The following is a 26223-nucleotide window of genomic DNA, read 5'->3' as shown; positions in this document are numbered from 1 at the left end:
TTCTAAACAGCAGCGAGAATGAACACACTACTACTAAACATGACTTGGATGAATTTCAAAATATAATGTAGGGAAAAGGAAACCAAAAACAAAAGAATGCATGCCGTATTATTTCATTTACTTAAATAGGCAAAACTAACCTCTACTACCAGAAGTCAGGGCAGTGGTTTCCCTTGGGGGTAGGTAATGACTGGAAAGGATCCAAGGGGCTTCTGAGATGCTGGTAACATGGTGTTTCTTAATCTGAGGATTAATTACAGAGATGTCTTCAGTTTATAAAAATTCAAAGAGCTGTGCACTTGGGACATGTATAATTTTGGGGGGTGTATATGACACATTGACAAAAAGGTTTTATGTAAAAAAATGGAAGTTGTAAGTTTCATTAGATGTTTGGTATTCTTTGCCTAACATCCCCACCAGAGGCTTTAAAAAAAAAAAAACTAGCTTCTGTTGATCATTCTCTTTCTCTAACATACTCTGTGTCATGTAATCCAGCATTCAATCATGTGCTATTTTTCCATAGTTCTCTGATTATTTCACTTGCTTTAATCTTGCTCTGCCAACCACATTATGAATTCTAGAACGTGGAAGGTATGTTTTTTGCTTTCGGACTCAGGCAGAAACTTGCCCATCTATGCCTCAGATGCCGTCATTAGGGGACGAATATTCCCATGCCATACTATTGTCCTCGACCCCGACTTCTTCTATATTTCTCAAGTGTTTATAACCTTGTCAGTTCAGCCTACCCCTGAACTTCCCATTTATAACATGTGCATAATACCCTGTCCCTTTTTCTCTGGATCGCTCTGGCTTCACTGCTTCAATTCTGCACAAATTCAGCAGCTGATCCATGCTGGATACTATGAGATGCCCCAGGCCTGCTGAGATCATGAGACTGAGTCCTCAGCCCCAGGAGCTCTGTGGATGGCTAGGGAAGACAGACTCAGAGATGGAAAATGTCTCCATTCATTAAATATATGGAAGTAAAGAGGACAGGTACCCAACCCAGCCACAGGTGATTTAGAGAAGGCTTCCAGAGAAGGAGTCATCTTAGAATTGAGTCCTGAAGAATAACTAGAATGTGGCCAGGTGAAGAGGGTAGAAAGTCCTTTCAGGCAGAGGAAACGGTGAGTAAAATCACAAAATCATGAGACAGCAGAGTGTGTATATGAGTGTGCATGTGCATGCATGTGTGTGTGTGTAAGAGACAGAAGGCTGGGGATGGCCGATAGGGTTTTACAATCAATTGAGGGTATCTCTAGATTCTAAATGGGGGATTCGGGAAGGCAAAACATTAACAGTGGCAGTATATGAAACTAAAGGGTTAGGTTGGGCTTTGAATCTTAAACTGAGATGTTCCAACCTAGTTATGTACAACAGAGGTTGACATACTATAGCTGGGAGCCAAATCTGACTTTCTGCTTATTTTGTAAATAAAGTTTTATTGGAACACAACCACATCCACTAGTTTATATATTGTCTATGCCTGCTCTTGCACAAGAATAACAAATTTGAATAGTTCCTACAGGGACCACACAACTCAGGCCTTCATGACCCCCAATGTAAGAGATGGTGATCCATTAAGGGGCTCTAGGTAGAGGGTAGAGATGACTCATTGTGTGTAAAAGGAAAGCTATATGTCACCCCAACATAGCTTTGGTCCATGCTGTGGAATGGAGACAATTTATTTTGCTTAAATGCTACAGAAGCATCATTGAAGGCCTTCTCAGGTAAGGTACTCTATTTTCTGAGCACAGGACTCTACTTAGCTCTCCTCCACACCTGTGAGGAATGACTGACACAATGGATACAATTCCACAAACGTGGAATCCACCAACCTTGGGCTACTGGTAGTTCTCCAACATGTAGGCTTCGGTTAGGAAACTAAAAGTACCACACCTGTTTCCCCTTTTGAGTTCAGAAACCAACTGTTAGAAAATCCTAGCAATCAAATAAGCAGAAACTAAAACATTATCTTTATTGTTAGTACCCTTGAGTTAGACAAACATCACCTCACAGACCATGGCTGGACTGACCAACTTCAGGGTTCTCCCATGAAGACTTGCTCCTGAATACTCATTTCTGCAAGTATGCAGTGACATACAAAGACAGAGAGGGGCAGACTGAGCTCCTTCCCCAAGCACACCAATCAGATAAGTCACTGCTCCATCCTTGGAGAGGGAATGGGGTGAGAGAGCAGGAGTGATACTCTAATGGAGCTCCCTCCACATGGAAGCATGAAGGCAGAGGAAAGGGAGAGTTCCATCACCAGCTCTGACATTATTTTCCATGTCTTTCAGCAACGTGCTGATGTTAGACTCTCATACGACTATCTCTTTGGGGCCATTGGGCCAGACTATGCACCGAGGTCCTCGCTGTCGGTAATACTGAGAAAATGCTGATGCTGGCGGAAGAAACAGGACCAGGCATGAGTCTCAGACTAGGTGAAGATTGGTTCGGCCCGTAGCCTGAAGTGCAAATGTACTGGAGTATTTGTGGTAGTGGGCAGTTAGCCGAAGGGGCAGGTCTGTGGCGGTCAGGCCACCAGAAAGGAAGGGAGGTGGCCTGAGGAGACACCCTAGGGAAAGAATGAGCCAGTGGAGAAGAGTTCTGAGTTCTAACACCACCACCCCAAGCACAGCCCTTCCACCGTCTCTGAAACGTCAGTGCAATCCTGTTCCACAACCAATCCCAGTTGTTTGTCCTGTGCTTCTGAGGCAGTAGCAGAAGGAAGAACAATGCCAAGCTCCTCTGAGGTCACAGTGGTGGAAAGAGTAATAACAACTAGCAACCACCGTTTCCAGAAGACAGGCCAGCCCATCCCCCATTAGAAGCAAAGGCAGCAGCATGGCGGCACAATAGGAAACCCGGAGCCCAAGAACCCAGGGCTCACGCCCCTGAGCGTGCAAGCCACCCTGTGCCTCTCAGATACAGCCAGCGACATTTTGAGGAAAGCTGCCTCCTAGGGATCGTATCGGTGGGACTCAAACTGTCATAATTTGGGCATGAAGGTAAATGAGGTATTAATCTGAAATCACAGACAACATACGCAAAACACTTAGCCCGTTTGCCGGCTCATAATAACCAGTAACTTCTCAACCAACAGGACCTCTTGTCATTTTTACTGTTGTAGTGTCACGATCGGTGCATCTTGGCTTTCATTTCCCTAGGGTGACTGATGAATAGGTCACTGTGGCTTCAGAGCTATTTGGGGATCCCCAGCCAGGCACTTGACAAGGATTTGTGGAGAGGGAGGATTCCAGGTTATGCTTTAAGGACAGTAGGGATTTGACTTTGCAGAGATAAAGCAGGAGCCCTACAAAATGTGGGTCAAGGCCGCTGAAAGCTGGGCTGCCTGGGGGGAAGCTTGCTAACAGCCGCTGCACACACAGGCTATGGAAGGTGCGAGTCAGGAGAGGAGGAAGAGAAGCAGGAAGTTTATACTAGGTGATTTTGCAGAAGATCAAACCTGACACATTTGCAGGACCTGTATAAAAAATGCAAAACAGCCATCTCTTTTAAGAACCATCTTCGAAATTGCAATAAATTCTCCCTGACAGAAACTCAGTCAAGTCCAGCATGTAATCTCCCACTGTCAAGAAGAGTAATGCCAAGTGGTATGTGTTCCTCTACTATAAAACAAATAAATAAATAAATCAGAGGTTGCTGGCCTGGGAAGATGGAAGTTAATTTGCCAAAGCTGCTTCTCAGGGCTCAGCTTGCTCACCTCGTGGGGTCTCCTTTTATCAGTCTTGTGCAAAATGAGTACTTCTAGGGAAGCCCTCTTTGGCCAGTTCTCTCTAGTGCCATATCCCCCACAAAACAGGAGTAAAAGGATCTAGAATTACACACCGTGGGGCTTGAACTCTCACTCCACCAGTTATTATTAGCTATGTAGTCTTGAGCAAGTCGCTTTCCAAATCTAAGCCTCAATAACCTCACCCAGAGAGAGACTGAGAGTGGCACCCACCTTACAAGCCTTACTTGGAGGAGCAGGTGAAATCAGCCATGTGAACTTATGACACTACAAGTTGGCACTCAGTGAGTGCTCAACGAATGCGAGCTACTATTGTCACCCTCGTCACCATCATCTTCTTCTTCTTCAGGGTTATTGTTACTCTCCACCATCTCAGGTACATCACTTTCTTCACCCAGTGTATCTCCCTAACTCAGTATCAGAGCCTTAAGGACCCAAGGTCATGTTTGGGTCCATTGCGGAGAGCTAATTTGAGACAGAGAAACCAAATGGGCTTTAATCAGCTTTTCTCCCGCTGCTGTTTTATCCTGAGAAGTTCTGGGTTGTGTGTGTGTGTGTGTGTGTGTGTGTGTGACTTCCTCATTTTATTTTAATATGTCTACTCTAATTCAACAAATAGCTATGGAGAGCCACTATGGAGCATCCTTACCAGGACAAAATGTCCCAAATGTCTACCAACTTTAAAGATAAAATAACCTTTCTAGACAGCATACCTTCTTCCAATAACTGCCCATTTATCTGGCGGTCTTCACAGCCAGACTCTGCAAAAGAAATACCTTTGGTTGCAGTCATCTGTTATCCCTGCTCCTCTTAGCCTTCTGATTAATCTTGTTTTCCCACCATCACTGGGACGGCCCTCCCCAAATTCTAAATTCACTGGCCACATCTCCCTCCCATGGCACTTGACCTCACTCAGCATTTGTTAAAGCTGACCTCCCCCCCCCCCTCCACGGGTAAAACACCAGCTTCTTCTGGTCCAGCCTTCCAGGTCTTCCTACCAGCTGTGTCTCTTCAGTGTTCTTTGCTGATTTCTTCCCATTGGCTTCGAATATTCCAGGGCATTTTCAAAGCCCTCTTCCCTTCTCTATCTATATTCTCCCTAAATGAGCTCATCTAGTCCAATGGCTCTATACCACATTTACACAACTTTGGACTCCAAATTTTATTGACATATTTAACTTCTCCTCCTGATACATACACTAACTCCTATTAAATGTTATCTCTTCTTGGATATATTTTGTTCTTTAGTATGCCAAGGAGAGATTTAACCATGTCACACCCTTATTCAAAATCCACTAAAGGTCTTCAAGGTTTGTCGCTGCCTCACTCTCCAAGCCTTGTCTCAACATATTCAGATCCTTCTTACCCCAATAGTCACCTTATGCCATAAGACCAATGGAGTTCCCCCAACAGATTAAGCTATTTTAGACTTCATCCACATTTTTCTTATGTGTTTCCCTTTTCATAGGATATAGTTTCTCTCTCTCTCTCTCTCTCTCTCTCTCTCTCTCTTTTGGTCAATATTCTAGTAATTCATAAAGACAAAACTCAGACATTATTTGGTCAGCTAGCCAGTGTCAAATGCCCTTCCTTCAACTTCCTTCAAATCTTGGTCACTCATCAAGTACTTATCACTTACCTGTATCATGGTTTCTCTTTACCTATCTGTCCTAGTCAGTTCAGGCTGATGTAACTGATACCACAGACCGGGCAGGTTAAACAGCAGACATTTCTTGCTCACCGTTCTGGAGGCTGGGAAGTCCACAATCAAGGTGCCCGCAGGTTCAGTGTCTGATGAGAACCCTCTTCCTGTGATCTTGCTGTGTCCTCACATGGCTAAGAGAAAGAAGAGAGGCAAGCTGTTTCATATTTCTTCTCATGAGGGTGTTAATCCCGTCACGAAGATTTCCACCCTCATGACCTAATTATATCCCAAAGGCCCCATCTCCAAAGAGCATCACGTTGAGAATCAGGGCTTCAGCATATGAATGGGAGGGAAGGGGGACACAAACATTCAGTCCATAGCACTGTCTCTTCCCCTCCCCAGGATGTGAGCATCTCAAGAGTAGGGTCTGTGTCCTTCAGCCACATTGTCCCAGCACCTGGCAGAGTGTCTTGCAAGCAACAATATCTGCGTCAGCAACAACAATTAGCACTTACTGCGAGCTTAATATGTACCAGGAATTGTACCAAGTGTTCAGAGGAATGTTATTGTTAAGAAGAAAGTTTCTTCCTCATTCTTGGTGTTTCTTTCCATGTAGAGGAAACTGCTTGCATAGTACTTCTATCCTCCCCTCTCCAGGGAAAATTGAGTGATTTTTTTCTGATGCAAGAATTTAGAAGCAAAACTTGGGCATACGTAGTTTAGCTCCTTCTTTGGTTCCTTGTAAGAAAACATTTGCAATGAGCATTGATTTGCCTCCCCATGCCAAAAAAGGTCCCTGTGACTGGAGGGATCAGTCTTCCTAATCCCAGGGGATCGTTCTATGAATCCCATTTTTCTTGGTTTTCCAATATCCACTTTGTCAGGTTTTGGGGGTTTTCTTTTGTCATATATTGGTCTCTGTCTAATGACCCATAATTATTTCTCATTTGGTTCAGAGCCCAGCTAGGGGAAATGGAGGCTATTTATTGGATACTCACTCAAAGATTCCAACACTTATAAAGTCTTCAATGTTATTAGGCCACAAATAGGTTCTCAATAAAACTCAGTTGAACTCAAAGAAAATGAAGGTTAATATATGTCAAGCTAGGGTAGGTTATGCTTTGCTAAAATTCGCTATGAAGTCATACACACATTAGTTTATTTCTTGTTCATGCCATGTGTCTGGTATAGCTTGGTGGGAGACTCCTTTCCCTGGAGCCTTTCAAGAACCCAATCTTGGGGCGCCTGGGTGGCACAGTCGGTTAAGCATCCGACTTCAGCCAGGTCACGATCTCCCAGTTCGTGAGTTCGAGCCCCGCGTCAGGCTCTGGGCTGATGGCTCGGAGCCTGGAGCCTGTTTCCGATTCTGTGTCTCCCTCTCTCTCTGCCCCTCCCCCGTTCATGCTCTGTCTCTCTCTGTCCCAAAAATAAATTAAAAAAAAAAAAAGTTGAAAAAAAAAAAAGAACCCAATCTTATGGAATTACCATGATCTTATGATTATCATCTTAGCATGTGACTTCAGGGCCTCTGGCAAAAAAAAAAAAAAAAAAAGGAGTGTTTGGAAGCTTATACCATCCTTTCTTGTTTCTATCTGAAGTGACATATTCATTCCCAACGAAGTAATATGACTCTGTTCTAACTACAAAGAAGGCTGGGAAATGTAGCAAAGCATATGGGATGTTTAATAAGCCTAACAGCCTGCGCCACAGGGCACTTGAATGTCATGGAGCACAATGTTTGGAGAAATGGAATTCTCGACTGGATTTCATGGTGAGTAGAAGGCATGTTGTGTGCAATGATCCTGACCGGCAGGAGACCAGAGGTGATGCACAGTAAAGGGCCAGCGGCAGGTGGAACTGGAGACTCCCCTCCTCACTTCTCAAACTGAAAGCTCCGTTTTCCTTGTTTATAAAATGAAGAAAATATTTCCTGCTTCGTAGGGTGTTATAAAGATTAAATTAGATAAAATAAAGAGTGCCAAGCAAAGTGCCCCCAAGTTACTTCTCAGAACAAAAGAAGCCCTATTTTCAAGGGCTTGCAAGTTCTCTCCTATTACAAGAGGCCTTCTCATTACTTTATCTGAACAAACTAGGACTATGTGTTAAGATACGTTAGCCCGCAATGTACTCAATTGGTGTTAATTTTCAAAGCGATGGGGTCACCTGACAGCCCTGGATTTTTGAAAGGAAGCAAAGGAATTTGACAGATTTAGTCATTATTTCTGGGAGGAGTTATGATTTTCCGGCTGAAAGCACAAGGTGTCATTTGAAACAACCCTATTAAAGATGACTCTGAACAATTTTGAGTAAAAAAAAAGACCGGCACACGCTACAATATGGGTGAGTCTTGAGAACATAGTCTAAGTGAATGAAACTAGTCACAAAGAGACATACTGGATACTTCCACTTATATGAAATGCCCAGAATAGGCAAGTCCAGAGGGAGGAAGTTGACTTGTGTTTGCCTCGGGCTAACCGCCCCTGGAGGCTTGGGAGGAATTGTGAGGTGGCTGTTACTGGTTCTGAAGCTTCCTTTTGGGGTGAGGACAATGTGCTAAAGGTGATTGTGGCCCCGGTTTCATAGCCCTGTGAACAAACAAAAAATATTGAATCGTGCACTTCAAATGGATGGATCATATCTCAATATAGATAGCTCAGTGTGAACTGTATCTCAATAAGGTTCCAAAGAACAACTTAGGAAGTGGTTACCATGTAAATATTACAGTGATGAATGAAGGGGAAAAAATGCAAATGGCTACTGATTGCTTAAAATAAAATTTACAGCAACAGCGTCGTGGATCCAACAAGCTTTGAGTCCCAAATAACTGAGGCAGGAATGGAGTGGAGGTGTTCTGGACATCTTTCTGCGATGACTCGCAAAGTGGATCTAGACATGACCAAAGAGCAACATCAAAGAGGCATGTGGAGAGTTGAATACAGTTGTTTCATGAAATGTGATGGTAGAAAAAGGATTTTTTAACTAATGTCTCTTAAAAATTCCAAAGCAAGTTTTAAAAAATAAGTTAGGGGTTTTTTTTCCTCTTAAAGGATGAAGTGTCACCACTTGGCAAGACATTCTGCAAGCATACCATCTTCTAGAATATTGTTCATGATGTGTAATATATATATATATATATATATATATATACTTTAATATATAATATATAATGTGACTAAGTTAATAATATTGTGAGGAGACATTTGGCCATGTCATCAACATTTTTAACGTTTATTTCATCAGAGTAGCCACATAGTTGAAGGAATGTTCATATTAGAAAAACTCAGCAAGAGTGGAAGCATCTCAGGGTCCTGAAATTACATAGAATGAAGGAGCGCCCTTATTGTATTGGGGAATCTTGCCAGTTTTATTGGCCACATGGTTCTCCATATCATGAGATTCAGGCCACACCCAGGTTCAAGCCTGACTTAGAGGGAAGACTTCTCGAAGGCACAGATTACCTAGACCAGTGAAGACATGAGTAGGTGCTATTAAAGCCAGTTGTGCAGAGTATTACAGATATGAATATTGCTCCTAAGGTATTTAACCACTCAATGTAGGAATTGTTCAAATGAGGACTGGATGATCAAACATCTGCCCGTAATTCTGTCTGTAGTCCTGTTTTAAAACCGCAGATTGCAATATATTAGTGAGACGTGAAATCCATTTAGTGGGTACCCAACCAGCGCTGACATATTTTCTATTGTGTATTTTATTTAATATACATATGATTAGAATGCAATAGAAGAAATGAGGATAAAATTGAAGCATCATTATACACTGTATATGGTAGGCTAAGTAACGTTTCCTGAAAGCTTTTCAGAAGTGTGTGTGTGCATATGTGCACGTGCTTGATGGCATATAAGATTCATTTCTTATATGATTTGCAGCTTAAAACTCTTTGAATCACATTGTGGTAGAAGAAAATTCCTGCAGTGGGTGGGAAGCTGGATATGTTAGCCCCTAAGGTTCCATCTAACTCTTGATGGATTATTCCAGCACTCTCAGCCCTGAAGAAGAAAAAATGTCAGGCTCTTCCAAGATCGAGGAGATGGTGTGATACCCCACACTGCCGAAACACACACGTAAGAAACAAGCCCCCGACCACGTAGTAATTACAAACAGATTGCATGACAGTGTTCATCAGCTCCAGAGAGAAGTCACTGGAGAAGCAAAACCCAGAAACTCTTCCATTGCTGTAACAGGAAAGTATTTCAGTGCTGGAAGTCACAAAACTAATGAATCTAAATGGAGAGACCATTTAAATTTCTAGACAGGGGAGGCTTGTAATCAATAAACTTCTTACCCTTAGTTCCTCCTAGGAGCCCTCATCTGTGTTAATAAAATTCTCGGTAGTAGGTCCCTTACCACTGATCCTATTGTCAACAGTGCGTGGGTGACGACACTGGGGCCAGAGTCCAGCACCACAATTGAAGACATGAGCACAGACTGCCCACAGAACACTGGAATATCTCTTAAAAATTCCAAAACAAGTTTTAAAAAATAAATTAGGGTTTTTTTTTTCCTCTTAAAGGATGAAGTGTCACCACTTGGCAAGTCATTCTGCGAGCATATGTTACTATAAACATATATAACTTTTTTGGAATAAAGAGACTGAAACTGAAACACTCTGGTTAAATCATTAACTCTGCAACTGTTCGACTCACAAAAGCAATAGTCCAACGTCAAAATAAGTTAGTATTTGTTGAGCATAAACTATGTAACAGGCAATCCTGGCAAGTGCTATGGATTGACTGAAAAATCTATCTGACATAGTTTCTGCTATGTGAAATAACAGGAAATGGGATGTAACCAAATAACAAAAACAGAGGGCGGGCCATGATGGTAAGGATCAATCTTTTCTGGGTCAAAAACCTTTTCAGATGCAATGAAAACTATCCTGTCATTCAGCACTGCCAAGGGTCAGAGGTGTTTGCTGCAGTCTTAGCTTAGGCTGTCATCACAAAAGACCGTAGACTGAGTGATTCAACAAGAGATGTTCATTTTCTCATGGTTCTGAAGGTTAGAAGTCCAACATCAAGGTTCTCAACCATTCCGTTTCTGGTGAGGTGTCTCCTCCTGGCTTGAAGGCAGCCACTATTGTGTTCTGCATCCACATGCCCTCTTCTTTGTGAGCTTGTGGACAGATGGCGAGGTCTCTGATGCATCTTCTTGTAAGGGCATTAGTCCTATCAGGTTAAGGCCCCACCTTTAGGACCTCATTTAACTTTAATTACTTCCTCAGAGGACCGTCTCCAAATAAAGACACATTGGGGCATCAGAGCTTCAACATATGAATTGGGGGTGGGCGGGGGGACACGGACATTCAGTCTGTAACAGCTCCCAAACCTGATCTACACCGGGAAGTATATAGTTTGCTTACTAGAATGTAAATCAAGCTAACTAAAACAAGTAGGAGCTCTGTAGTAGGCAGAATGATAGCTCCCCCAAGATGTGCACATCCTAATCCTTGCAACCTATGAAAATGTCAGATTACATGACAAGGGAGAATTAAAGTCATGGATGGAATTAAATTGCTAATCAACTGGCTGTAAAATACACAAATTATCCTGGATTATCCAGCTGACACAATGTAATGACAGGAGCCCTTAAAAGTGGAGGAGGCTGTCAGAAGTTAGAGACCCAGAGAGAGACAGAGGTGTGAGAAAGCATTGACCCGACTTCCCTTTAAAGATGGAGGGCGGGGGCCATAAACCAAGGAAAGTTGATGGCAAAGAAATAGATTCTCCCAAGACCTTCCAGAAAGTAATGCAGCTCTACCTCGATTTTATCCAAGGTAGAGACATGTAGGACTTCTGAAGGACAGACTGTACCATAATAAATTTGTGTAATTTTAAACCACTAACTTGGTGGTAATTTGTTATACCAACAATAGAAAATTATACCTCAATAAATTGGGTTTAAAAAGAATAGCTGTTATGACCCAGCAGACTTTAAGGCAAGAAATTTTCCTGAAGCATTAGGGATACATTTTATGAGACAAAATTTTTATTTTACCAGGAACATGTAGTATTTATAAGCAACATGGAACTAATAATATGGCCTCGAGACAACTAAAGTAGCAATAATGAACAGAGCTATACAGAAAAATATGCAAATCCACAATCAAAATGGTGGCTATGAATTCAGGTCTCTCAGTAATTGAGAGAACAAACAGACCAAAGCAGTACAAATATCAAAGATTTGACATCCTGCTGAACACATCCAACCCAATTTACTTACACAGAACATGGCTTCTAACAGCTGCAATGTATACATGCTCCTAAGTGGCGTATTTACCAATATTTTAAAATAAAGCAAAATCTACAAAATTTTCACAGACTGGAATCATACAGAATATATTCTGACCTCACAGAATTTAGCTGAGAATTATAACAAAAAGCTAATTAGAAACTAATCTTATATTTGGAAATTAAAAAATGATCTTTTGAACAACTCATAACTCAAAGGGGAAATCAAAATAAAATTTTTAAATACCTTCAAGTTAATGATAATCGAAATACAAAAAGTCAAAACTTCTAGAACCGACAGAAGCTGTGCTTAGAAGGTAATTTGTGGTCTATTGGAGAAAGGTAACGGGTTAAAAATCCGTGATCTCAGCATCAACCTCAATAAGTTCTTTAAAAAAAAAAAAAGTCAATTAAATCCAAAGAAGGGAATAACAAAGATAAGAGTGGAAATCAATCAAATAGAAACAAGCATACAACAGAAAGAATCAACAATGTCAAAAGTTTGTTACTTGAAAAGACTGATACAACTGATAAACCCCTGGAAAGAATAGTCAGACTAAAAGGAGAAGGTTAAATAAACAACATCATAAATACAAAGGGGGACAGAAGTAGAAAATTCTAGGGAAAAAATGTAACTTCAGTATTTTCCTGGAGTAGAATATACGGGAATATATGGATCTCCTACTGACCAGCAAGGGACTTGGGGAAAGATTCTACATCTTGTTTGTTGTAATACTCTCCTGGGTCCACTCATTTGTCAAAGTTCATTGAACTGCACACTTAAAAGTCATTCACCTTATAGGATAAGAATTATACCTCAATAATGTCCACTTAAGGAAAAGGAGTAACTACTAGAAAGGAAGGGAAAAGCTGCCATCATTCAGAGATACGATTGTGAATGTAGAAAGGCCAGAGAACTACACATAAGCTGTGGAATTCAAAAATTAATACAACAAGATTGCTGGATTCATGGCCAATATAACAAAATCAATTGTGTTGCTAATTACCAACAACAATCAGAAAATGAAATCCAAGAGAAGATACTATTTACATAACATCATCGAGTATTCCATAGCTTAACTGCCAATAGAGTTTTACAGCCATGGTAAAATATCCATTGAATAGTGACATTAGTTTCTAGGTAGAATTATGAGGGGTTGTAATAGTGTCCTACGGACTGTGGTGACAGTCAGGGAGGGGCTGAGAAAGGCCCTACATTCAGGATTTGGAAGTAAGAGGAGGGTGATTGAAACAGATCAGTAAGTGACAACAAAGTGGTTTATTTAGAGACATGGAAATAGATACATAATAGTAACTTGATTCTTAAGCTATATGCATGCATAGTTTTGACAAAAATAAAACAGCTTTAAAATGAGACCACAGGGGCACCTGGGTGGCGCAGTCGGTTAAGCGTCTGACTTCAGCTCAGGTCATGATCTCCCGGTCTGTGAGTTCAAGCCCCGCATCGGGATCTGTGCTGACAGTTCAGAGCCTGGAGCCTGCTTCAGATTCTGTGTCTCCCTCTCTCTCTGCCCTTTCCCCCGCCCACACTCTGTCTCTCTCTCAAAAATAAATAAACAGAGGGGCGCCTTGGGTGGCTCAGTCGGTTGGGCATCTGACTTTGGCTCAGGTCATGATCTCGTGGTCTGTGAGTTCGAACCCCACGTGGGGCTCTGTGCTGACAGCTCAGAGCCTGGAGCCTGCTTCAGATTCTGTGTCTCCCTCTCTCTCTGCCCCTCCCCAACTTGCACTCTGTCAAAAATAAATAGAGATGAAAAACGTTTTAAAAATAAATAAATAAACGAACACACAAACAGTAAGAAAAAAAAAAAAAGAACACGGACTTCGGAATCAGACAGCCCTGAGTTTGAAATCCGTCTCCTCCATCTCTAGATGTGCAATCTTGGAATCACATAACCTCCCTAAGGCTTCGACTTTTCATCTGTAAAGTGGGAATAACAATACCCACTTCCTAGGGTTGTCATGGAGATTAAAATAGGTAAAAGTGAAGTCACAGGCAACAAAATGCTTAAAACCAAAGTGATCGTAGCTCCCTCCAAAAATTTGATTGCAACCCACTCTTCCTTCTAAGAGGCAGACAGTGGAAAGTGGGCAACGGAGGAACACAACTCAGATCAGCAATGGGAAAGGTCTCTATCCAGGACAGCTCCTCCTAGAGAGCCTTGAGTGGAAGGAGAAAGAACAGGCAGAGAGAGAGAGATCCAGAAAGATAGCTCCTCGTTTACCAAAGCATTCTAATGAGCTGTGGTGGCCAGCAGTCATTTTATTTCTAGGATCTCGAACCCCTTCTTATGTGTGTGGGTCCCCATGGGAGGCAGGACCAGCCTGCAGGGGCAGTGGTGGTGGTGGAGACCCATGACCCATGGGCCACCCACCAGCCAGCAGTGACTCCACATCATTTCCCTCTGGTCTCCCGGTCTCCTAGGAGACGGCCTGATTCGCCAGCAGCCTTGGTGGTTCTTGAGCTCTTTAATTTTCCCTCCATAAGCTCTTCTGCTTCATTCATCCGGAATCCATTTTTGTCACCTGCAACTAAGAACAATGTTGGATACATGAGTCTTTTACATGCCAAAGATGGTCTGGATTTGAACTTGCGGGGAGGGAAAAGGGCTAGGGATGAGTTGGGCAACTCCGCAAAATGAGATGAAGAGAGTTTCGGTTTTCCCTTCTGAAAAAGAGGGGACAAAGAAAGGGAAGCAGACACAGGAAGAAATGAAAAGAAACTAGCCGAGTGGCACGGCAGTGGCTAAAGGGACATTTAGGAAAGGGATTCTGGTCACTGGCATTTGGTTTTGAATGATTTGCATTGCGGTTGTATAACCCCTATCTCCACCAGGCCAAACAACCGGTGAGGTCAGATTTACTCACGTGGGTCTAGAGATGGGTCCGATTTGGGGTAGGGATCAAGGAAGGAGGTCGCTCCGTGTGGAACAGAACAAGGAGATACTGTGTCAATCACTAGGACAGTAACAAACCAGAGAACTGAGGGTCAACGCCAAGAAAGCTGGGTTCAAAAAGGAAATTCAACCTGAGGGCAAGAAACACAGGCATGAGGCCAAAGCCGGGAACAAGGTACATACAGCAACTCCGCCACTCATCATACTTTCCTGCCCTCGTAGATCCATTTCTCAGCGGTATTCCTGCCTTTTCCAACACCCACCCCACAAATGGATCCGTTCTGCTGTTTCTTAACTGCCTTTATATCCATTGGCTTAGCACTTACTTACATGCCACGTATTTGCAGTTGGATATTCATGTGACATTTGTCAGGGGAGTTGAAATGGGCAGCAAATATACTTAGTGACCAGTTGAATACACCTTTCTGGATTATCTCTGCCTTTCATTGTCTTTAAACTAGCTCACTCCTCTATAAATCATAGAAAACTGAGAATGCAAATTAGTCTTGTCCAGAGGAGTACAAAGGAATCATGTCCAGCGGAATGCAATTGGTTATTGCCTTGTGTATAATAACCGGTTTTCATCTATCAAGCAAGTTTATTTCAGCAGCTCTGATCCCCTCATAGTAGATAGTTTAGAATGTTTGTTGATTGAATGAATGACAATGAGGCTTAAAATAGAAGCCATAAGAACGCACCAATTCAAGTCTATGATTCTTACAGGTGAGATGGGATCAGCAGAGTACCGTGCATCTTTTACCTGCCAAGGAGCACTGTCCACAATGTTTCCAGGTCCTCAGCCTCCTCCGTCAACCACCCATGACTGCTCACTACTCTGCAGTCTCTCGCGAGAACACTCTCACTTACTGCTTCTTTTTCTCCAGTCTTGGAGAGACCTTGCATGGATGAGATCTTTGATCTACCCTGTGGATCAAAGGCAGCAGGCGACCTGGAAGGGAAGCTTGGGGTTACAACAGGGATACCTCACTGTGGAATACTACACAAGAGTTAGAGAGAGATACAAAGACAGAGACAGAGAGCAGGCAGATTGACATAGAGCTTATCTAAGATGTATAAAGGTTATAAAAATCAATTGCAAAACAACATGTTAGTATGGTCCATTTTTGTTAACACACACACACACACACACACACACACCAGTATATTCATTAAATAAAATGAACACAATATGCCAAACCTTTGAGAGAAGGTTGGGATTGCAGACAATGTGTTCTTTATAGGCCCTGTGTTTCTGTAATGTCTCGATAGTATTTACAATAATCACATATTACAGTTGGAGTAGTAAAAACAAGAACCATAAAGATTTAAAAGAAAAGAGGAAAGCAGCTGATTCTACAAAGAGAAGCCCCAAGATGCAGACCCAAGGCAGTTTTGCTGCGTACATGACATAGCAAACATTAGCCTTTATAATAGACTATTATTCTCAATCAAAACCAAGTGTGAACAGAAATGGGGTCAGCATGCTATCTTCAAACACAAACACAGCAAAATTTTCCTCGTAATGGCTTTCAAAGTATTCCCTGATAGAAATACACCTGGAAGAGGGGCGCCTGGGTGGCGCAGTCGGTTAAGCGTCCGACTTCAGCCAGGTCACGATCTCGCGGTCCGTGGGTTCGAGCCCCGCGTCGGGCTCTGGGCTGATGGCTCAGAGCCTGGAGCCTGTTTCCGATTCTGTGTCTCCCTCTCTCTCTGCCCCTCCCCCGTTCATGCTCTGTCTCTCTCTGTCCCAAAAATAAATAAACGTTGAAAAAAAAATTTTTAAATAAAAAAAAAATACACCTGGAAGAAAACAAAGTCCATCAATCATAAATTTTCACCATTTGATGGATCGTTCGCAGCTTACGGGGAATATAATACCAGGAATAATGCATAAGATAAGTCTTCATATCATTTACGAATCTTGAATACTTTATAATTCTATATAAATATTAGTGTTTAATGAGCTTACTTTTAGAAGCATTTGTTTGTTAAGCATCTAATGGGTACTTGGTAGTCTAGTTTCACATGTGCCCACCCTTAAGTGTTGATTAATTTTATTTAATAGATATTCTTTTCTTCTTTCACTAGACGAGAAAACAGAGGTTCAGAATGGTTAGGAAACTTGCCACAAGACAGTGACAGAGGTTACCTCATTACCACCATACTGATACCAGGTAAAGTGAGAGATGGATATGTGTGTATAAACGGAATAGAATGTTCCAGCCAGAAGAACGACAGTGATAATCAAACACAAGTCTCTCTTTTCATGGTGGACTCACCTTGGACAACTGGCCCAGAGTTTCCCCAGCTGTTTGGATCGGACACTTCCCTATACATTTTGGGAATAGGGTTTCCCCTGTTTAGGGTTTAACCTCTACAGAGGTTCCCTGAAGTCCACACATGGACTCCCCAGGAAACATTCCTGCAATTCTGAGACTGAGAAATACCTTAGGTCCCTATGAGCTCTGACCCCGTTACAGTCATCGTGAACTCATGAAGAGCAATATTTGAGCAGAAATGACCCGCTCCAAAATCGGGGAAATAACATGCCCCATTGTACTGACTTACCTGAAATAGTTCTTTCACGTAATCTAGCCATTTGAGCCTGAAAGTCGTTCCGTGCATACTTCTGGACTTGAAAGACGTGGTCAGCACACTGATAGTTTAACCCCAACACCCCAATGATGGAGGCGCACGCCCACTGGCATGTTTTACCTTGGAGGTCCACAAACTTCCGGGGTCCTGGAGTTCCGGCTATATTTTTATATCACCACCAGGGGGCAGCAAAGTGCAAATAACGCCTCTCACTGCACGGGGCCTCGAAAGCTTGGGCTGGTTCGGGAGGAGAATGTGTGTCTCCTTACCCCTGTGCTTCTCAGGTTTAAAATAATGGTAATGTAATCATTTTCCTTCTGCTCTGGAAACTGTCAGAACTAATTCATTTCGGATGAAGATATACTGACTATTCACATCTGCATCCAAATCAGTCTTTTCAGGATTCAGGTTCTACTCATTAAGCCTTTAGCTCATCTAACCTTTTACTCAAGCCTACTGTGAGCCAGGCACCGCGCTGGGACCATAGCCCATCTCCTGCGGAAGCAGACCCTGGACAGCCACACCACCTTCTCCGGGCGACTTTCCCGGCCACTTGCCCTTCTTTTTCAGTGTCTCTTAAGCACGTTCTCATCTTATCTTATTTTTGTTGGTCTACCCTGCCCCTCTCGTGCCAAAATTTTATCTGTTCTGCTTATTGGTGTATCCCCAGCTCTCAGAACAGTGCCCACACATAATGGAGGCTCAAAACGGTATGTGGCATGAACAAACATAAAGCTTCCGACACATCATGCAGAGGAGGTGGGCACATACACCTTCATCTGATCTAGACACGACAACGTGGCTCGCTCGTGCGATGTTCCATTTCCCATTCCCACCAGCGGTGGATGAGCGTGAGACCCCGTGGCAATAATATTGCTGTTAGCATTCCAAGGAACATCACCTACACTGTCCTTCCACGGAAGAGAGACTCGAAGTCAAGGTGGAGGAGAGATCGCCCAAGGCTGCACTGGTCTCCAACGGTTGAGTTGGGTTCGAAGCCAGGACTCCTTACCCTGGTCCACCCTTCTGCCTACCGGGAGTTTTCTTTTTCCTTAAATGTCACCTCCTGGAACAACAAATGGCGTATGCTAATAACACGGTCTGCAAAATATTTATTTGGTAATTGGCAGACACAAGACTTGGGCCTCTGTCTCCGGAATCCCCAGACCCACACTCTCAGAGGCTCCTCTCTGGTCAGCCTCTCTGCATGAGACCCAGTACATACATCCTAGTGCCTACATAGCGCCGGGTCCTTCAGGAATATCCAGTCGTTTGTTCCTTAACAATCCTGTATATGTGCTATCATTATCCCCTTCTTTCTCGTGAGAAAATGTAATAATGGCATACATTCCACCTACATGGCACTTAGCATGGCCTTGAGATTGTTCTAAGGGTTCCCTTAACAGCCTCTGAGATAAGGACCATTGTTGTTCCCTATTACAGAGGTGGACCCTGAGGTCAAGAAAAGGTAAGAAGCTGGCCCAAGCCACTCTGCAAGGGAGTGGCAAATCCACCCTGTTTCCTTGCTCTGCTCAGTCTCCTCAAAGAGAATAGAGGCTCAGAACTGTGAGGTCCATTGGTCCCATCTGACTCCACTTCTGTGCATGGTTTTTTCACAGTGTTAGTCTACAGGTTTGGGCCAGAACAGCCTTTTGTCAGAAAGTCACAGACCTGAAATTCAGCAGCAAAGAAGAGACAGTGGATGTAAAAGCCGCCCAGGCTGCAAATGGTATTTCCTCCCCGGGTCTATTCTCCTCCAATTTGCTGTCATCTGCCAAGATCTTTCTGGGACGCTGAAGCTTTAAGAGCTTTAACTTTGCATTAACTGGCCAAGGGATGGGCTGGACGTTCTGTGTCCACCCTTCGATCTGGGCATCCAGATGCTGGCTCTGCCGTGGGTGTGGGGGACTCTCCAGAGCTTGGCCCTTCCAGTCTAAGCTGGACAGTGAACTGAAGTTACCTCATAGCGACTTGGAAGTGGTGTTTGTGGGAACAAAGCTGGTTCGCTCTGTTATTCTGTCGAACTAATCTGGGCTCCAAGCCCCTTTGAAAGTCATCAGGAGAACACAGTCTAAAAAAGACGGACAGGAAGTAGATCTTTTGCTGGCTGGAGGTGTTCTCGCTGATTGAACTTTTACATCTGGTAGGACATGAAGGAGCAGAAAGGGTTCGGCTCACTAACGCTATACCCTTCGCTCATCTCTGTATATCTGGCTGGAGTTCTGACCTCTGGACCTGGAACATGCTGATCAATCTCAGAGCCTCTTTCTGATGGCAAAACGCAATGTGACACACAAAGTCGCCGGAATCCCATGGACAGGGAATGCGCCATCACACACACTCGATGTACGAATGTGGGCAAGTAGTTTTGCCTCTCTACGCATCAGTGTCCTGACGCCTTGTCCTGATGCCCAAAGCCTTGTTAATGGGACTGTTGTAAATACCTGGAACTTAATATACACTCAATAAATGATGACTTAATCTACACTCAATAATATACACTTAATATACACTCAATAAATGACTATATGGGGTTAAAAGCCAAAAAGGGGCAGGTCTGAGCCGGGCTCCACTTCCTGCCATCTAGGTAGTGCCAGACAAATCATTTTCCCTCTTGCAGGGGCCTGACCTGTTTTTCTAGAGTTCCCAGGGGGGATCCCATGGAGACCACTGGAGTCTCCATGGCCAATCTCCAGGAGGAAGACAGGATTTATTGAACATCTACTAAGTACCAGCCACTGATCCAGACACTGTTCCTTCATTCTCCCCCTTAAACGTCTCAGCCACCCCTGATGCAGATACTGCTATCACAAGTTCACGAGCTTCCCAAAGTTGCACTAATGGAGACCGGTAAAATCTACACTGCTGCCCACGTCTGCCTGTGTCCCAAACTCCACTGCTCCCAGATGACCTCAAGACATTGGAAAAATGAAAATTCTTATGGACAAGTAGGAAGCTTCAGTCTATAAAAAGCTGAAAGCAGGGGCACCTGGGTGGCTCACTTGGTTAAGCGACTGACTTCGGATCGGGTCATGATCTCATCGTTCGTGAGTTCGAGCCCCGCATCGGGCTCTGTGCTGATAGCTCAGAGCCCGGAGCCTGCTTCAGATTCTGTGTCTCCCTCTCTCTCTGCCCCTCCCCCACTCGACTTTGTCTCCCTCTCTCTCTCTCTCCCCCCTCTCTCTCTCAAAGATAAATAAACATTAAAATTAAAAAAAAAAAAAAAACCTGAAAGCAAGTATTGCCACTGATAATAGTCACTTTCCAACTCCATTGTGGATGTTCAAATAGGAAGCCAATAAAAAGGGTATCTCCCAGCCTTTTATGATGGATTAATTTATGAGTTAATTTAGTCATATTGGTCTTGCAAAGCAATAAATAATTCAGGAAAAAAAAACCCATAATAAACAATTCCAAATAGTCTTGGAATTCTCCCCACATACTATAGGCTTGGGGCTTCCTTTATTTTATTTATTTATTTATTTATCTATTTATCTAGCTATTTATTTATGGGCATTCCCATATTTTAGCAGATCACTAAATATACTATACTAACATTGGCCAGATCATCACACATGGCAGAAGAAAAGGCAGACTTCAATCACAGCCAAAAACCGCAGAGGACAAAATGAAATGGTTTTTCCTCAGTTTCTCCCCTACTATATTTTCGATGATATCTCCTAAAGAAATGACCAAAACCAACTAGGAAACAGCTACGTATTTCTCTCATTTCACCTGCCCTGGGCAGCAGCTGATGGGATGGAGAGAATCAAGTCACTGAAATGCGCGTGGTTGTTGGCCGATCAGGCAAAGCGTTTCCTATCTCAAGGTTTGGATGGGATGTTGCTGGCCCACTGCGCAGGGCAGAAACTTATCTGTTCTTTCCTAATTGCTAAGTTCCTCTCTTAAAATCCTTCTCCAAGGGAACACTTTAATTGAGAAAGGTCATAAGTTGGAAACTTTGCCAAAAACAGCAGAGGCTGGGAGAATGGACAATAATGTTGCCACAGTAATAATTGGCCACCAGAGCTGATGGGGACAGCCTCTTTCTTCCCCCCTTCCTAAGTCACTATTTTCTATTTGGCTGATTTTTGTTGTAGGGGCATGCAGCAGATTATTAGACATCAAGACCAATCTGTTTCTTTCACTGAAGGAAGCTCTCTTAGTCTTGAACACACACACACACGCACACACACACCTCACAGGAAAGATATTTAAGGGAAATATTTCTGCCTAAACACATCCTTATTGGTAGAATTCTGTTTTAGAATTTGTCAAATTTCTCCTATGAGAAGCACCAGCCTAGACATTCAGAGGGGCTCAAAATTTGGGGTGAGTAGGTGAGTTGTGTTAGTCAAGGGAGACCAACTGCTGTAACCGACAGCCCCCAAATCTCAGTGGCTTGACGTGATAAAGGTTTCTTTCCTGTTCATGTCACATTCCAGTGACAGTCAGCAGGTAGGGGTGCCCTGTTCCATTCAAGAACCACACTCTTTCATCCAGTGACTCTGCTACCATTTAGGGACCCGGACGCCTTCATTTATGAGCTCCAACATCTTTGAGGACTTTAGAATCTGCCACTGGATACCCTGCATCCAAACAGCAGACAAAAGGAGAGCGAGGAGAGGTGAAGGTGGGAAATTTTAGGGACCAGGCCTCTTAGTGACACACATCTCTGGTGCTCACATGCCCACATTCCACTGTTTGGTCCTCACTGGTTGGTACTGGTTGGTACCGCTTAACTCCAAAGGCAGCTGGGAAATGCAGTCTAGCTATGTGCCCAAGAGAGAAAAGGAAATAGGCACTGATGAACAAACACATATCAGTCTCTTTATGACCAAACGTATTGAGCAACTACTGAGACAGCTGGAGTATGTCACAGTTTTTCAGGACAGTTTTATTATGGTTTTCTGTTTGGAGGACATTGAGATATTCTAAACACTTTAATTACTCAGAAAATCACTGCCCTTTCATATAGGAGTTCAGGATATGAGAGTCAGAGATGAAGTAAAGGTCGGGAATAAGATGAGGCTGAAAGAGGGAGAGCCAAATGTCACCCAACTTGCAGATTTTGTTAAGGGTGGATTTTCAGGTGGCATCTAAAGGGGCACGTTTGGGATGTCATGTGCTCAAGCACGAAGAACAGTTCGAAGACAAACTCCACAGATGGCAGTTACCAAAGGCTAGTTCCGGAGAAGCCAAAGCCACTGTTGGTTCCAAGGAGAAAATATGGAGCCAGGAACAGAAAATTTAGTCAAAAGGGGTTAAGAGCCAGGAAAATACAGAATCAAAATAAAATTGAAGGCAGTGCCAGGAAGGGCCAAGAAATTCTGCCACAAACATTTATTTCCTCCATTCTCTGGATGTTCATTGAGGACATCCAATGCGCCAGGTTCCATGTTGGAGAATACGACTGAAGAGAACTCAGTCCCCGCCTGCAAGAAATCCAAGATTCTCTTTGGACGCTGGCCAAAGGGAGTATGGGTGGGCTCGTCTGACCTAAAGTGCAGAGTGAACGGGAGAGGCAGGGCTCTTCCTGAAGAGATTTGACAAAATGGCAGCTTTAACAGCTGCCACAATGCCTTCACACGCTCGAAACAAAAGACCCTCCCCCAGTGTGGCTTGCCTCCACCCAAGAAATTCCGAAGTCCTCCACAGCCAGCCCACCCCATGGAAATGCTGAATCAGGAAATTGTAAAGTTGAAAGTGGTCTTATAAATCACTTAGTCTGGCCTTTCTGTTTTCCAGCAGAGGAAAGGAAATCTGTGACGTGGCAGTTCCCAGCGGACTGTATGTAGACAAGCTCCACAGACTCACCTCCGTACCACGATCATGCAGTCAGCCCCATTCCCTTGATGTGCGTGTGATCTATAAGGCATGGAAATTATTAAAACAGTTTCTTTTCACGAACATCTATTGAACCCCACTCACTTTCTTGATGATCGGCCTTCCTCTCTCTGATGTCTTTTCCTTTACACATGTACCTGTGCCTCGCTCCAGTTTCCAGGGGTGGTCACACTCTCCTCCCTGGATCTCTTTGGAATGTGTATGACCTCTCGTCCATTTTAATAGGTGTAGTTGAGTTTTATCAAACAACAACTGCATCTGTTAGCATCTTAGCGAGAGTGAGACAGCACGTTTGGATGAAGGTATTGATAAAATGTTGGTAAAGGACAAACGTATTTCCAAAGGCTTGGATGGGGTGAAAGGAAATAGTGCCATGCGTTAACCCAAACTCACCACAGAGGGGAGCCATTACCACCTGTACCACCAGGAAGGGCAGGGCGGGAGAGTGGTTACCTCCAGGACAGAGCCAAAGACTGAAGCCGTGGCTTTTGGTGGAAGGGTTTGACCAACAGACTGTGAGCTGCCTGGGAAGGAGCAGAGGAGGGAAAACAGACCTCCGTCTTTCTGTCTTCATCTCCCAGTGGAGAGCCTGATCAGATGTCAGAGGTCAAGGGAACGTATTGGTGAGGTAGATGAAAGTCATTTCCCACTCCAGAACAGAATGAAGAAGAGTGGGGCTGATGTGCAGGGGAAATCATGGGGTACCCAGCCCTCCCACCATTGCCAGGCACTACACTATCACTGCACGTAGAGGAGCTGAGAAGTGGTCTTGGTCCTTGACTTCACAAAATGTAGAGGGCAGTCAGGGAGGGAGAAAATAAACAAGTCTGCGCACTAATGAACTTTGCTAAGTGTGTGAAGGGAAGAGTAGACTCCACTTCCAAAGGTCTTTCTGTGAATTTAACGTTTAATCTGAGGCCTGAATAATGAGAAGGAGTCAGTCAGGTGAGCAAAGAGCATGCAAATGAAGGCCTTTGACACATGGCAGCTCTTTAAACATTTGATTCCTTAAACTTAACTTGAATTTCTGTGAAGTACATAAGTGGTATTTTTTAGGAGTCACCCCCCAGATGTGCAGTTAGAGTTTTCCAGGTCACATGGAAGGAAGAGTGGCTGGGGAGTCAGGAGGCCTGTTTCACTAGCCCTGCCTCTGCCCCTCCCTATCCAGAGACTTTGCCTGGGTCACTGGGTGTCTCTTTGCCTCCATTTTTTATCTGTAAAATAAAGATGTTGGCTTGTTGGCCTCCAGAGTCCCGTTTGGTTCTAAAATCCAGTGTTGGCCATGGATTTTATTCATGTTTTTGAAGATGCTTTTCGACGCTTTTCAAAATTCTATTTTCTGCTACGTGAATGCCCAAGAGCAAGTTAAATTTTCTTTAGATCTTCAGATGAATGGCAGTTGAATGAGATTTGCACCGAACACGAGCTGGACTCCATGCACAGTTCTACAGGGATTAAATAATATTCTTTGGTATTTGGCCAAAGGAAAAAAACACAAAGTCATAAAACTAAGGAAAGAGGCTCTGGTTATGGGCTTTGATTTTTAGGAAGTATATTTTATAAGATCAGAGAGTATCTGGGTCATCTCTCTGACCCACCCCCCTTCCAAAGCTCAGTTCCCCCTACAGCAACCCCATCTTGCTTATATAGTCTGGAGTTAAACACTGAGGAAGGTCATGATGTTGCTGGTTAACTCTGGCTTCACCGAATGTCCCCTTGTACCAATTTGAAATCTGTCCCCAAGATGTTCCCTCAGATTCCCCATTATTCTGCTTTGGGTCCTGTGGAATTGGATGCCTTTCAGAAACTCTAATTGCCTTGATTCATCTTCCCTCCAGATTTCCAAACACTCCATTCTGTCATCCTGGAACACTGTTCTCTTCCTCTCAAAAAAAACCTCCCAGCTTCTCCCTCCAAAGAGGGATACTTCAGGTCTCAAGGTCTCAACTGAAACTTTTCCATGGGACAGCCTCTCTGCACTCTCCAAATTAATCAGATCCCTCCTTGTCATTTGAGCTGAGCAGCAGACTCTCATATGCCTTTGCTTTATCACCCTTCTCCATCCAGGACTTACGACCCGAAAAGAGCCCAGACCACGTTTGCTTCTCTGTGCTGGCATCTCAAGCAGTGAGGGACATCTGGATCATCTCCTCTGGAATGAGGGATTTTGAGAAGGTCTGGGTTTTGCTGATAATTTTGGAGTCCACAGATTACAGTTAGGACTAGGAACACCTTACTACAAAGATTTAGATAACTGACCTACCACCCCCATGGGCTGTCTCTGGATGTCTGTCTCTAGTTGGTGAGAACACTTTAAAAAATGTGATGAAAATCCAAGTATCCGTTGTGGCTGAATCTGAATTGTTTTCTATGTGCCACCCATTGTAAGCAATGATATATTGAGTCAAAACAGCAAGTTTCCAAACAGTGTCACTGTGAATCTTATTTTTGTGAGAAAAGGCTTATCCATATTCACACATGCACAGAGAAAGTCCCAGTGTTTGTGGATCTATAGTGGTGGGATATAGAAGTGTTTAGAATCTAGGGGTGTCTGGGTGGCTCAGTTGTTTAAGCGTCAACTTTGGCTCAGGTCCTGATCTCACAGTTCATGAGCTCAAGCCCCATTTTGGGCTCTGTGCTGACAGCTCAGAGCCTGCTTTGGATCCTGTCTTTCTCTCTCTCTCTCTCTCTCTCTCTCTCTGCTCCTCCCCTACTCATGCTCTGTCTCTATCTCTCTCTCTCTCTCAAAAATGAACATTTGAAAAATTTAAAAAACAAGAAATGTTAAGAATCTCATAATAAACTCAAAATAGTATAAATCCATCAAAACTTTAAAAAAAAACTGTCAGGATTCAAAGGACTTGAAATCTAGAGGTCTGGGCAAATGTTCATCTTTGTCTATGTTATAGCTGGAGCCCCCTTGGTCGCTAATGAGAAATACTGTCCATCCTGGGGTCCACATGACTATGTGCACTGGCCTTATGTGAGGGACTTTAAGGATTTGTCAGTCTAAGACTTATTAGACTATTTTTCATTTTTGTTTTCATATCCTCAAACAGCGTCAACCAAACTTTCATTAGGCAGAGACACAGAATGGGAAACCTTTCTAAAAATCAACAACTTTGGAACTAAATGTTAGATACGATTAAGGGTTATGAAGAAGGCCATGCTATTACCTGAAATAATATGAAGTGTGAATTTCAAAGTGAGAAA

General features: G+C 43.3%; 1 long non-coding RNA gene across 1 annotated transcript; it reads right to left on the bottom strand.

The window, feature by feature from the left end:
• Positions 1–713: 713 nt before the first annotated feature.
• LOC122479028 lies at positions 714–5828 on the bottom strand. The gene is made up of 2 exons (XR_006296214.1): positions 5499–5828; positions 714–4518 (listed from the first exon to the last, which is right to left on the bottom strand). It is a non-coding gene; the product is annotated as an uncharacterized LOC122479028 (long non-coding RNA).
• Positions 5829–26223: the final 20395 nt, after the last annotated feature.

This window comes from Prionailurus bengalensis, chromosome B1 (assembly GCF_016509475.1).
Source record: "Prionailurus bengalensis isolate Pbe53 chromosome B1, Fcat_Pben_1.1_paternal_pri, whole genome shotgun sequence".
NCBI lineage: Eukaryota > Metazoa > Chordata > Mammalia > Carnivora > Felidae > Prionailurus > Prionailurus bengalensis.
Note: the sequence above shows the minus strand (reverse complement) of the source record. Positions and strands in the feature narration are given on the sequence as shown.